We start from the raw sequence: 15559 nt of genomic DNA, 5'->3' as shown, positions 1-15559 counted from the left end.
GGGTGCGCGGATGTCACCTCATGGGATAGCGCGGAATAGAAAAGGAGATGCAACGGGACATGGCATATTTTAGATGCTATATTTAAAACGACACCCTCGCTTCGGTCGACTCAGCCTGGACTGAAGAGCCGCGTCTTTTGCACGTGCGTGCGATTCGTAGAAACCATAAAATCGGCACTTAACGAGAGCACTTCCTTTAGCCGTTTAAGCGGAAAAAAGCGGAGTCGATAGTCCGTTATTTCTGAAAACGTCCGATAGAGTTATTTTTTTGTGGCTCAAAGATACAAAATATCTCGCTTCAACATTTTTCGCAAGAAAAGAATTATGTAATTTAAAAGGAAGGAAATTTTATCTGATTTAAAAATAAGTAAAATCTATCTATTATAAATTCATCCATCATAACTTTGTACATCATTAATAAGTTTTAATATTTTTTACTTTTTTTAATTTTTAAATTTATTCTTTGAATACGTGTAAAAAACTCTAGATTAAAATTCTCTAAATTAAATCTATATAACTAAAGTTGTAAATATAGATTAAAGTACCACTAGGCTTTTTATCACGTGTCTTATCATATTATCGTCCCAAGTCCCCATAGCACGCAAATGCTTGAATGCAATTTGCTCGGCTTATCGAGCACCTTCGAGCGATTGCCAGGTTTCACTTTGCGAATTCCATTTGTGCTATACCTTTTTTCAAGATTATCACGCATAAACTCCAAGTCGATTTCGATAAAAAAAAAAAGAAACAATTTAATTTTATTCTAAATATGGAGCCAGAAATGATCGCTCCCGCTTCATGAAACAACTTAACACGCGGCGCTCCGATTTCCACGAGCTTCGGCCTGCGATAAGCCCGAAACAGATTTCTCTTTTGTAATGCAAATCTTTGTGGTTAAGACGGTGAGCACTGTTCGTGAAGCCCGCACGAAAGCACGGCTATAAAAGCAATATCGCCGTCTCACCGGCATTGACCCACTTCGCGCCCATTAAATTATTACGGTGTACCAGGCCGGTAATGGCATGTCCCTGGGGTTGCTCCCGAAACCCTATCAGACTCTCCGTGAGAGTCAATATTATCAAATACCAAAGCAAGGACATTCGAAAGTGCGGCCTCTACATGCTTGCTCATACGAATGTACAAGACCAGTATAAATATTAATTGCTGTAATATAATTAATTCTGCATTTATCGAAAGAATCTAATTTCTAAGAAGATAATCATAAAAGGTTCTTCAATGTTCACGTTTTCTTCAATTTATTTCAAATTTGTGTTTTATTATCATTTATTAATGTTCACTGTTATATTATTATTTGATAAATGCGAGTATATAGCGTACGTTAATATGTGCACGTAATTTGTAACCTTGATGATGCTTCTGATATCAGCAGGGAAAAGAAGAAAGTGAATTCGATAAAAGACTTACAGTCTGCATGTTATACGTAATGACGAATCTTAATGACGAATCTTATCAAAGTTCGTAGCATGATTTGTCGTGAGTCGATCTGTACGTATGGATCAAATGCAAACCTGGCAGATATCGGATTTTCACGTACCACGACATAAATGCAACTACAGGCACCGGCATGGTATCCCTTGGTTGTGTAACAGCCAGTGTCTGTTTTAACAGACACTATAAAACCAGTACGTCACGGTTGATACGAGAGCGCGATACGCTGGCCGCGAATTTCTCGACGTGGACGAAAAGGGAGGTCCGAAAAAGAGAAGGGCAGAAAACAGCCGGCGATAAAACTCACAACGAGCAGGGCTCTACTTTTTTCGCGCTAGCGAAGCAGATTTTATGGAATTATTACGGCTAATGGACTGCCCGCTGGCTCTGTTACCATAATCACGCGACCGATGATAAAAAGCGGACACAAAGCGGTAGTTTTTTGTCACATTTGTAGATTTAGCGTAACTGCATTTCTGGACGAAATTTTATTAATAGAAGTGCACAAAATCGATTAACATATATATATATATATATATATATACATAATATATATATAAGAGCATCATTGATGTGTTATTTTCATTAATTTTAATTTTATATATTATACATATATTATACATTAAATGTTTATTAGTATCTTTCAAAGAAAGACATTATTTTTATTAAGTAAGAGAAATTTCCAATATTGAAATATAAAGCATTCGCTTTTTTCCAGAGAATAATATTAATTTTTTTTCAAGTCTCTATGAATGTAATTTCATTATTCGAAAGAGAGAGAGAGAGAGAGAGAAAGAGAGAGAGAGAGAGAGAGAGAGAGAGAGAGAGAAGAGAGAAAGAGAGAGAGAGATTTGATAATTATATAATTTCTTTAATATTCAGTATTATTTATTCTTCTATTAAAAATAAATTAAATATTCTACAGAAATGTAATTTGAGTCATTGAGTAAGTTGAAGGAAATAAAAATCTCAAATCTTCTAAAATTTATATGCTATTTTTAATAATAAATTAAATTTAGCTGCTTCACAAATATTTTTCGACATTAATGTGTTAATATTATGATATAAAGCGTATCAAGATAAATTTTATAAAAATATAAATTCATTTAAATATTTTTCGTAAAATTTTATCAGAAATAATTTTCTAACAAAAATAAAAGATAATAAAAGTAAAAGTATTTATGTAGGAAACTTGGTCTTTCATGATTAATATCGAACGCTCAGTGAAAATTCCATCTAACATCGCAATCTGTTCGTTGAGGTACTAGCACTGATAGAACTCGAAGAATTTCAGTAACGCTAATATTTCGCGACAAAATTATTAAATGCAAAAAGGTTCGATCGAGAAATTTCTAGGATCCGCAGGATGTTGCAGAGAAATCGATGCCACATACCGCCAGTCAGAATAATGTATGGCGAATGGATAATTTGGCGAAAGGAAAAGAGCATAAAAAGCGACGATAAAGAATATAACGATGTCCTCATAGTTCCCGTTGCTACGAAACACCATGCATACTAATATTCTATGGGGTTCTCGGTCGATGGGGCATTAAATCGCTAATAATTACTCGCGGATCCGCGGTGCACCATCGTAATGTCTTTATGGTGCTTCCTCGTGGCTAATTAATATCAATCCGATATTGCAAGTTTATTGCATACAGGGTTGTGTAAAACCTTTAATTGACTCTACCCTCGCAATTTCACTGTAGATTGAAGATCATAGAAAATAAAGACCCTTTAAAAAATATAAAGATTGAATGGAATAATTACCGCAATATTTCATAATATCATTATGAATAAAATGCTAGATCCTGACAATTTTTTTATTCATTCTTTATTAATTTCGTTAGCGTTTACTTGGTAAAGAGTAATACGGATATATTAAATATATATATTTTTAAATTTGTATAAAATAATATTTTTCATTATATTTGTTACTTGTAATACTAAATATCTTACGGTACACTTACGTTATACTTATATTATACTTGAATTTGTCATTAATTGATAATTATAGACATGTTTTTGCAATCATATTTGTTCAATTATTTTTGTAATTTCGGGGAACATCCCCTGTCCTTTCGCATTACAAAAATGCACTATGCTCAGGAGGGTTCGAAATAGATGGCTTCTCTGCGTTCTCCCTTGACTTTTCATGCTGGTGGAGCTACGTGTGCATGTATTATTAATTCCGGAACATTCGTTACGAGTGGATTCGAGCCAATGGTAACAGTCGCGTCACGCGCGCGGAAAAAGGTTTTATCCATCGTTGGACGTGAGTGCTCGGTCCATCGCGATTAATTCCCAGCAGTATCTTAAAGCGATGAAGGGAGAGGTTGAAACTTGCGAGGGTAAGAAAAAAACGGATGGAAAGAAAGCCCCGCAGTTGTGGTAAGGTAATATCGAATCGGGCATAGACACGCGAGCTTACTTGAGTTCAGTAGTATTAAGATTATGAATCCATTAGCGAGAAACGGCTAGATGAGGCCAAAATATTTCTTAATGTTACTAATGGACGTCTCTACTTTGTACCTTTTACAACGCAAATTGCAATCTATTGTGGACGTAAAGAGGCAATGCATTTCTTTAATAGGTTGCCTTTGCATTGAAAATAAGAAATAATAGAAAAATTAAAACTGATATTATCTCCAAATTACACAAAACAACTTTTAATTTTCTTAATCTTAAATATATATTTACATCTATGTCATGCTTTTGTATTCACAGAAATTAATTTTCAGAATCATCCTGCAGAATCTTGCTGCGAAACTAAACTAACTACTCCGTTTCTCGATCAATTTTTAAGCAAAAATAGAAATGCCGTTCTCGAGACGCAAGAGAAGGAAAGTACAAAAGGGAACGCGAATCACTTACGATTGTTTCTTCGCAGACATTTTCGTTCGGAACTTTCAGCCGATAGTCTCATTCGCATTATATCACAACGGCGGCTTTATAATGGCACCGTGCAATTAAAGTGCGACGTGTTTCACCCGTGCACGAGAGTTACGCGACAACGATAAATGTCGGGCAATAAAGCCGCCGCATTATGTTAATTAAAACGTTGATATTTATTGAAGACATTCCCGGCTCGTTAGCGCTCGCGATTTCTCGGAGGAAACAACGGGCATCGCCCTATTCCGGCTCCCGTCTCGCCATCGGCCCGACGCGTGCAGCCGACGACTCGTTTACTTTAATTACACGAGTAGCAAACAAATGATCCGTCGCGCACAAAGGACCGGAATTAATAGAGTGACGCGCTTTGGTAGTAACGCGTAAAATGAAAAACGCAGGCAAGTTGTACACGCGCGCGCGCGCACACGGGAGGGAGGAGACAGGCAGTCCGGAAAATTTTATTAACCATAAATACTTGACGCGTTTAAAAAGCCAAATTTTCCTGTTGCGTGCCATGGAATTTATTTCCGACCATGCCGTGATAAAATGTGTACCTGTTACCCGGTGACGCGTGTACAGAGGGCCGCGCTCGGTGTGTACGCGTAAACTCATAAATCGCGAAATCCGCTTTAAAACTTCCGAAACCGTGGAGTTTAAAATTAAAAGCGATAATAAAACGATGCGGCACCTAACGTTTGCTAGAGAATGAACAACAAACCTCTGCGCGATATATATATATATATATATATATATATATATATATATATATATATATTCATGTATATATTCATATATTTATAATATATACGCGTATTTTTTCTTCGTAATTCAATTTTCGCGATATGCGTCGTATAATGCGGTATGCGGTATTAAACCGCAATTTCAATAATGGCGCTCGTGCGAAATACATATCAACCGGAGTTGCGGAGAACATTATATAGCAGAACCACTGAAACTTGGTTACCAAGGACAATGCGCTGCTTATTACATTCGGTTAATAACCGTTATGGTATTTCGGTCAGCTATTATCTTCCTTTTACGATATAATTTATGATCTTCTAAATAAAAATATGAATGTATTTATAATCGTAGCTAGAAGCGACTTAATATAAGAATTTCATATTAAGAAATGGTTTTGTGTTATCATCGCTTATATTATAAGGTACATCGAGCCTTCTTAAAATAAAGTTGTCTCTGTCAGTGTCGGCTTTACAAGAGCAATCACTTACATGAATATCGAATTAACGCAACCCGAAAGAGCTTTTAACGTTTTTGTTTAATAACGATCCGAATCGTATTTTATTGTAGTGGTCGAGTGTACGCTACAGACTTTCTAGAATAGCAATTAGATGAGCCGATGACACGATATCGCATGATAAAACAAACGCGAAATGAGCGACGTAGTTTATTCGATCACATATTCGCGTTAGAGGGAAAGAGGTGATCAATGGTGCGAACAGCGCGAAAAATAGGTGTATTGTACACGCCTCGATCGCCCGTTCTCTGTCGCTTTGTGCGCAAATACCGTCCCAAATGTTTAAACCGCACGATCAAAGCGTATTTACTCAACGTGCTTTCTCTTGTGCAACATTTCTAGACTTACAAACACCGATTATACATCGCTTGATCATAATAATTAAATACCATGCGCAAATTTGTCAAATAAATTACGGTTACTTTAAAGCAATAGATATTAAAATTTATAACGTTGCAAATTCCTGCGCGATTAAAAAGATATCGAGCAGATTAAACTTTTGAGATTATGGCAATTGCATAAAAACGTGCGCCATAATCGCGTTCCCCGTAAAAGATAAGCATGTAAATGCGCTGAAATGAATGTCATGCTAAATTGTAAAGTGCCCGCGGTCATCAACAACGAATATTCGACTGCAACCATGTGATCAGTCACGACGATATTTATGATAATGTGTTAAACGTATTAGAGAAATACGCGCAGTATGCATCGGACATGTTACGAAAACATGGTATTACCATTTTAACTATAATATAACATAATCGTTGATATTAACAAGCGCGGGTCACCAAGGATTTATTTACATGAAACGCACATGTAGAATGAGCAATAAATATAGCTATTAATAGCGCAGCGCGCATCATTCGTAATGCACACTGCTTTTGAGACTCGGTAAGTCAACATCGACATTCCATAAATACACATTAATGATCCAATTATTCATGATCCAATTATTACGTATTCGGATTTAAACCATCAAATTAGGATTAATTTTTATTATTAGATTACTAGAAGGATCAATAGTTCTCTGTAATACGATTCAAAACGATGATATGTTATACGAATTATTCATTATATCCATTATATACATACACACACACTTAATAACAATTATTATAATTATAGAATCTATATTAAAATTAACTTTATGCATATATATAAAATTATATATTTTCCATTAAAGAAATATGTAATTTTATATATATGCATGAAGTTAATTTTAACGTTCAAATTTTTGGATTCAGTATAAATTTCTAAATGTTAAAAAATAAATATTATGTAACAACTTTTCAATTTTATCAAAAATTAAAATCTGTCATTATATGTGCAATATGTATTATATAATGTTATTTTCGTTCATTGTAAAAGTGCATTTTAAAAGTGCAATTTTCTAAAACAAATTAAAAAGTTTGTTTATATTATAAAAAAATTAATAAATAAATGGAAATAATGGAAATATTCTTCTGTTTTCTTTTTAAATTTTTGTGCAAAATACGATAACGTATTAATGTTAAATAAAATAAGCGGGTTTTATTTCTCTTTATACTATTTTTATTATAAATACAAAATGGAACTTTATTCTTTTATAATTGTGTCATGTAAGATCAAATATTTCATGTACATCGTTTTTACATGCATTTTACAAGTCATTCATAAAAGATCATTCATAAAAGATTGTCTGATGACATGCAAATACACTTAACTCGCAGATAATTCAACCACGATAACTCATTAATGATATGTGCGATATCAAAATTATTTAATTAAGGTTATATACAATTTATAAACTTTTTATAAACTTTTTCTGCTTTGATAAACCAAATGTGAATTAAAACTAATAATTTTCTTCATTTAATCATTTTCGTCAATTAATCATACAATTAATATATTTTTAAGTTTCTAGGCATGTTTTTCAAAAACCTTTTACGCTAATTAGATAACTAAGTTAAGATAGATACCTAAATTGAAATTAGCACAAAATGAATCCGAAGAACTTAAAAGGCTTATGTAATTAGCAAAATGCATTCATAGCATTAATCTTTGTACATACACACACATCCACAAGAAGTTATTCATTAAGTTAATAGAAAAACTTAAATAATTGGGATAATTTAAAATCAATTGTAAAATTCATTATTCAGTTATTTATACAGAATATGAAAAATTCAAACGTGATTAATTTTCTCCTCGTGACACATAAATTGTTTGAAAAGTAGTTAATTTTTGAGCATCATCTAAAAATGCGTCATAAAATATAATTATATCTATTAATATTATTTAAAGCTACAAAGAGGGCTGAAGGATTCTCTTTCGAAAAGATATATCATTTTCCTGGATTTAGCTTTTCATATAGTGTGAAGGACATTAATCCTTCTTTCGTGCTGGAAAAACATCTTGATAACTCGTGAAACGTCACATGACGGGAGAAAAACGCGAACGTACGCTCAATTATATGAGCATGCATTTCAAGTAGTAGCGGGGTGCGATTTTCCTTAATTACTGAATCCTCTACAAAGCCGAGTTTGATTATGCTCAAACACGTGAGCTTCGCTTTCTTGTTTAAATTGTACAATTGTGCAAAAGGATTATGACGTTATTCCCGTGGATTTTCGTGCGAAAAGGGAAAAGGAAGAGGGAAAAAGACGAGATGTAAGTCGGGAAACGTATATGAAAATATATCGTTTGCTCTAAGGGTTGGTACCAACGTACCAACGAGTATCGAGTTGTAGAATTATTTATTCAATTTGTTATCAGATCGATACTACAGGAGATTTCTCTCAAAATACAGGATGCCAATACCAAGTGATAAACTTTGTGTTCGATTTGCCTTACATGTCGAGAGGACGACACTGCGAGGTTGCAATGTATCGTTATTGCGGGCAATACGCAGGCATCTAAATTGAAATTTCAACTTTAAATTGAAACACAAATCCATCGTAACCTCCGGCAAAAATCTGGCATTGTCACTTCTTTTATTTTCAGAGGCAGCGGATTTTCCCCACGCGAAAATGTACAAAAATCCGATACGTCCATATTTATTGACTGATCCTGGGCATTTTCCCTCTACGCTTCTTCGCGCGCGGAATTTTGCCCGGGTGCCGTTAACAACATAAAAATACATAAGCCTTCGACGCTGCGTTTCAGTTATTCGCGGGCTGAATTTTTGGATTTATCGCGAAATCGACTGGCGAAATAATCCCGCTGCTCACCAATTGGATTGTGCTACCTTCCTCCTTTATTCCTCATATTCAACATTCTTTTCAAAAAAATATCTAAATATTTCACGGTTATGATTTGCGTAACATGTACCCTGGTATTCGTTGATAAATCACGGATGAAGTGCAGGAGTTCCGTTATAACTTGCATTTCACAACGACTTATATAACAAACCTGACATGAAATTTAGAACCATCCGACCTATTTTGAAATCTTCCGATTTTTTTTTTTCCCTCTAGCAAGATTCTAATTCAAACGTCGGCGAGATAAATTCTCGAACGGTACGGACAGTGATCTGTTATGGTCTCGAAGCGGACCTTGTAGTTTCCGTCGCGAAAATCAACGGCGAAGTGTTAATGTTAACGCTAATTAAGCGGCTCACGTTAACGGTAATTAGTTGTCGCCCAAAAAGAGAGACAGAAAGAGAGAGAGAGAGAGAGAGAGAGAGAGAGAGAGAGAGAGAGAGAGAGAGAGAGAGAAAGAGGCGTCATGTCGCGGCGCCGTTTAGATTTAGACGCTTGATTTTCGAGCATGAAAGCACGTCGTGCACTCTCTCTTTCTCTTTCCCTTTGTTTCTATGCAGCGAACACGCACCCTTTCAAGTTTCGCTTGCGGCGTTGCGCGCTACGTTCGTATCCCAACGCGTGAGTATGCGTGTAACTTCATCCTCGACGAGCGATGTACATCGTCCGTGATTTACCTCGCAAATATACAGCCAGGCCGAAAGCGTCTGGGAATTTATACACGTAACAGGCTACACACTCGTAGTATTTTATTGTAATTTTTTCTGGACGTTAATTACCTTTTATTCTATGCATTCTCATACATGTATTGTTATGTACCATAATTTAATAAATCGTTGAATGTAAAACGAAGGTAATAAATGGTAAAGCTTTTCTGACAAAAACTTTTTTTATAATTTCTACTTTTCTTCTCTACCTGTGAGAGAGAAAATGAAACTGACAGATCGCAAAGATCTCGTGTATTTGACTTAACGTGTCAAATTACATTTTATCGGTATAAGTATAAAGAAATTTTGAAATTATTTTGAAATTGCAATAATGATCAAAACTACGCTCCTCTGTCACGTTGAGGAAATTATAACAGATGCATTGCATTTGGATGTTGTAATCAAAAAAGTCAAGTGTAACAGCGTGCACGTTTATAATGAGTACGAAGACTGACGGTATGACGTGATTAACGAAGGACGTGACAACGAAAGAGCAGAAACGAAAAAATGACGTAAAGGCAAAAGCATTTTTTCCCAGGCGTTCTTCCACGCGAAAAAAAAAATAGCACAGAACAGAAGCGCTAAAATGCACGACTCTGACAGGCACTTCCGCCTCGAGAAGTTTTTCGTTAATTGCTGCGCGCACGTTGGGAAGAATAAAAAAGTGGTCGCCATTATACTCCCACTACGTATATTTCAACATCAATATCGCGCGACGACTTTTTTATAACAAAAACTAAAATTATTTGCCACTTTTATAGAATCCGTTAATAAAAAGAAACAATAATGATGCGAATTTCAAATTAAATATTTTATAAATATCACATTCGAATAGCAATTTATACGCGAGAAAGAGCTCTTTAATAAATAATTACATTTATTGTTGTGGATAATAGCCCTTTTAAATATGTTTAAATATTAAATTGATAAAACCAAATTCTAGTATGAATAATATTTAATAATTGGAAATCTGTGTAAATATAAACTAAATCTAAATAATAACTAGAGTATAAATTGTACATCCTTTGATCAATATAGTCATAGTTTTCCAATCTCACTTTAATAAAACTCAGAATTTTTGGAATTTCTCTCTGATCAACAGCGCCCTTTATTTATGTTTTCAGATGAAATTTTTTTAAATTTATAACGAGAAATATATATTCTTTAGCTATATTTGCTTTGAATATCATTGTCATTGACAAAAGCTTCAACAATATTTCGGATCGTTTTCGTTCAATGTCCTAATTTAATCTTATACAAAAATATCTCTCATATACTAAAGCCTTTCATGATGAAAATAAAGGCAAAATCGGAATTATTTTAAAATATAAAAATCAAATGTATGAAATAACAGATTTGTGTGTGTGCAGTTTTAAAATACATCAATAGGCAGTTTAATAGTTTCGTCGAGTAATCCGTGACTTATATTTAATTACATCGTATTTACGTAAAAAAAATAAAAAATACTTTATATTTGCCTGAAAATATTGCAAGTTGTACTATTTATCAATGTTGATAAACTAAATTTCTCAATCATTTTTGTAATTTATTAATAGATAATGTTAAAGTAATTTTGTAATAGATAATTAATAGATAATGAGAAAAGTATATGTTTTTAACAAGTTCACTCGACCCAGCCATATAAATCGCAATTAACGATATTCTACGTGAGTAACTCGCTGACAAATATATTATGATATTTTGTAATCATAAATGAAAATTTATATTCCCAGTTATATTTAAAATGCAACTTAATACCATCTTACACAAATTTCGCTTATTTTATTATGTCATGTATTTTATTATGTTGAATAAAGTATATCTTATAATTAAATGTAGTATTGCATAATTATTAATATATGTGTGTATATTATAAATAAAAAGTCAGGTCAAATAAAAAGATTTTACAAATAATTTCATGAAAATTTTTAGAATTTTATTTAAATTATGTAAATTTAAAAATTTAATATTTCCGAAAATTTAATATGTTTTAATCAACTTTTAGATGCATCATTTTTAAGGAAAATTATGTTACCAAACATAATATATCTTACTTTTTACATCGCGAAGAAATGAACAACTTAAAAATATCAAAAAGTGAGCTACAAAATATGATCGACATGAACAATCAGTATTTCACAACTGGCAGAAATGATCGTGAGTGATTCGGCTCGATGAGCATTAACGCGAAGTATTGATGTTCTTTGAAGAACTGTTTGGATGCCGTGCAGCGAAACAGAACTCTGAAGCACAGAACAGACAGAGCGCGAACTTGAACGATTTTAATATTTGAGCGCGAGGCCACGGAGGACGGACGGCATTGTTTAATTATCTTGATTACAATGCCGCTCCGCGATCCGCTGATTGCGCGGATGTAAAAGTACCGTCGGGGTCGTCTAACGAACTTGGCCCTTTGATCTTCGTGCCGAAGTTCTTAATTATTTTTCCACTGTTTCTTGCGGGAGATCGCGCGAGCAAACGGTGTCTCGTCATACAGATGATTTATCCGATTCGCCGCGTATTATTCTGTCACGATTATGCAAGTTGGTCGAGAAATTCCTCGCTCATGCGTAGGTGGTTCGTGCATTTTGCATCACCATGTATTTTATTACAATTCACGCGTAATATACCCGAGTCCGGTTTTATGTGGTGATGTAAAATGTATGAAAAGATTTCCTTTAAATAAAACTCACTACGTTCCCTTCCCTTAGCCATTTTATTGTACTCCGTCGGATAGGATAATACTGCATAATTAAAACGTCTTTAAAATACAATACATAAAAGTAAATATTTAATCTTTAGTTTAATAATGAATCTTTATTTATATCTGTGAAAGCTAGATTTAAATTTAAACAAACAGATTTAACAACTGATATTTTTAGTATTTGTGTATTAGTATATATAAAATAAGATAACGAAAATAATGCTTCGAAACAATGAACTCCAACTTTTCTTTTGAAAGACCTACATAATAAATCAATGAATTCATACATCCAGTTCATACATCCAGAATTAAAGTTATTTAAGTCTATTCTTTTTTAATCTATCCATTTTTAAACTATGGATAATATGAGATACATTTTTCTACATTTTTTTATGTTACAGTTAACTGAATATATGTACGTATATCCAAATACATCATATACACGTTTGACAATTTTTTTTCATAAATCCGTCGCCTCAATATAAAATAACAGTTATTTTGTTACTCACCGACCGATGCGCAACAGCGGAGTTGTCGACTATTGACCTGTAACATACAAATAAAAGGAATCATGTTACAGCGTTGCAAAATAATTAATATTTCAAAAAATAATTATTGTATAATTTTCTATATATTCTTCAAGCAAATATTTAATAGTTGGATAATTTTCGAGAAAACTTTTTCTTTTAGATATAAATTTTTATATAATTTCAGAAATAAATGCTTTTCCGTAATTCTATTATTAAAATCATGGCAATAAATTGTTCGAAAAAAATAAAAATTACTAATATGATTTAAAGAATAAAATTATACGTATTCGTTTATCTCATAGCCCCCCCCCCCTCCGCCCCATTGACTAATGCCTCCCAGGCTTCGCCCTCCTCTCAGATTGTCAAAGTTGTCAGATTCGTCACTCACAGCATACACTCGCGAAAACGCGATTAATTACCATTGCGGGTAAACTGATTATCGGGATACGATCGAAAGGCAATCGCGCGACACTTTACACAGCACTCTCGAGATTAATTACCCACGAGATTTGTGTATTAGCAATCTGATCCTTATATCGTGCAATATAATTCGATGTAATCGCATTAATTGCTAATTAAGGCGCAACGTACCATTCAAGAAATATATAATCCAAATTCAATATTGCATGCATGCGATCAAGTTACATTTCGAATATAAATTCCGCGAGATAAATTAATAAATATTTGCGAATGCTCATCGCGCGAAACTGATTTATTTCTTTGCATTTGATAAATACCGATTTTTGCGTGGAAATTACGCTGATTTTATACGAGCTTTCCGCTGTTATCTGCCGCGAGTGCGCTTTGAAAGACAATGCAATGCGTCTGATACGAGCGTGGCATTGAAGAAATTATTGCCTAAAACGTATCGCAATATTGCCACGAAACAATCCCAAACTTCCATTATAATTTTGATTGAATCGACTGAAATACCTTTCGACATACAGCCGCTTCGTTTATCGTCGTGATGGCGGAAAATAATTATCATACGTGTCGATAATTGCCTATTGCTCATAGAGATTGATTAAATTTCGAGAGATAAATTCGCGTGGAGTTTGAAACGGCTCGCGACACCTCCCGCTCGCTTCGAGTCGCGCCCCATGAATGGAGGCCATGTGTACATACACGGCTTCTCACTTGCACCGTGGGCGGTAAATACAAACGCCCAGAATTAGTGTCAGCAATTCGTCGCCACGCCACAAAACACGCATCGCATTATAAATAAGTGAAACTGAGCGCTTTACTCTTTGTGTTACAAACCAATTGCCACAAACCAATTTCACAAACGAATGAACTTTCGAGCTGCGCATCGAACCATCGAAAAATTTGTGATTTTTTTTTTATTTTTTAATCGATAAAACATTTATGTGGATTTATGTTTACGTTTATTATTCTCATTTTTTTCTCGAATTATCTCTTACGTTTCGTAAAATTGTGTAATTTTAATAAATTAAGATTCTTATGATTTCAATGAATATTTAATGCTACTTTGTTCTTCCTATTTTTATTAAAATTTTATGATTTCAATTCTTACGAAATATAAAAATTAGATCCATTGGATAATATTTTCCAGCCCCAATCATTTTTAACTCGAAATTTATTCTTTTATCCTAGATTTTTTTATTTTAATTAAAATCCGATACGCTATTAAAATATTATATAATAATAAAAAAATCAAAAATTTTCTTTACTATGCTATATTTCTTTCTCAATTATAACAGCAACAATCTCCATTTCTCAAATATTTCTTAAAGAACATAAAGAAATATATAAATCAACGATTTCTTGTAAAAAATATAAATGCAAAAGGTTCGCACAATTTTATTCAATTTTATTTAATTACTTTATATCTTATGAATTTTATGGAATAGTATAGAAAAAAATAAGAATTTAATTCGGAAAGAGAAACTTGGTTCTCTCAACGATCATTATCATAACTCTGCTCCCTTCCCACCCGTCTGTAATTGCTACTGTAACACACACGGCAGACGCATCCTCGCGCTTGGTCGGTACACGAAACACAGATTTCATCTTGCGTCCTGAACACTTGACGCATTCCGCCGCGTTCCTGAATTACACGATGAGCGTAATAGACGCGCGCGGTACGTTCTGTTTTACAGCGTGGGAGGGATGCCCGGCTCGCGAGATGCACGCTATCGCGATAAAGCGCTCGCGTGGGTCATCGTGCCCACTTTATGTTCTCGCGATATGGGGTCGGTCCACTTGGAGGGTAAGAAACACAGAAAAATCGCGCAACTACAAGGACTATCTGAAATCTAAGGGACTCTACGTCGTTTCCTCCGTATTACGGCGAGTCCACGTCGGTCGTTATACATACCAGGGCATTTGTCTTTTCTGAACCAGTTGCACCGGTTGCCAGTGTACGACTGTCAGGAAACCTTGAGGGAGATGCATGCGTTTCCGCTGGATAAAATGTTACAAATTGCTGCTTTGGAGCGTTCCGAGGTCGCGAAAGTGATATTAAGAAGAATACGGCGACGTATCGACATATCTTGTTGCTCGAATGCTATTTTCTCGTCAATACATATATAATTTCCTATACAATATTTGTTAACAAAATGCATACATTAATTATTATAGTACCGATTCTTTATCTGTCAGGAGAAAAATAAAAATTTTTATAAATTGTCTCAACGCCGGCACAACGCTTGTTTTTTCCACTTAAAAATTGCACACGGTGCAAATTTATTGAAATTACAAGCATATTCATGAAACGGAACAACAATTTTAAGCAAATGTATACTACAAATATTTGTTTTTTA

At 34.1% G+C, this 15559-nt stretch overlaps 1 protein-coding gene across 2 annotated transcripts in view; it reads left to right on the top strand.

The window, feature by feature from the left end:
* Positions 1-15559, top strand: part of sli (slit guidance ligand) — a 314085-nt gene that overhangs the window by 257287 nt on the left and 41239 nt on the right. The window lies entirely within an intron of this gene.

Source organism: Pogonomyrmex barbatus, unplaced genomic scaffold, assembly GCF_055798465.1.
Source record: "Pogonomyrmex barbatus isolate J1 unplaced genomic scaffold, ASM5579846v1 scaffold1, whole genome shotgun sequence".
NCBI lineage: Eukaryota > Metazoa > Arthropoda > Insecta > Hymenoptera > Formicidae > Pogonomyrmex > Pogonomyrmex barbatus.
Note: the sequence above shows the minus strand (reverse complement) of the source record. Positions and strands in the feature narration are given on the sequence as shown.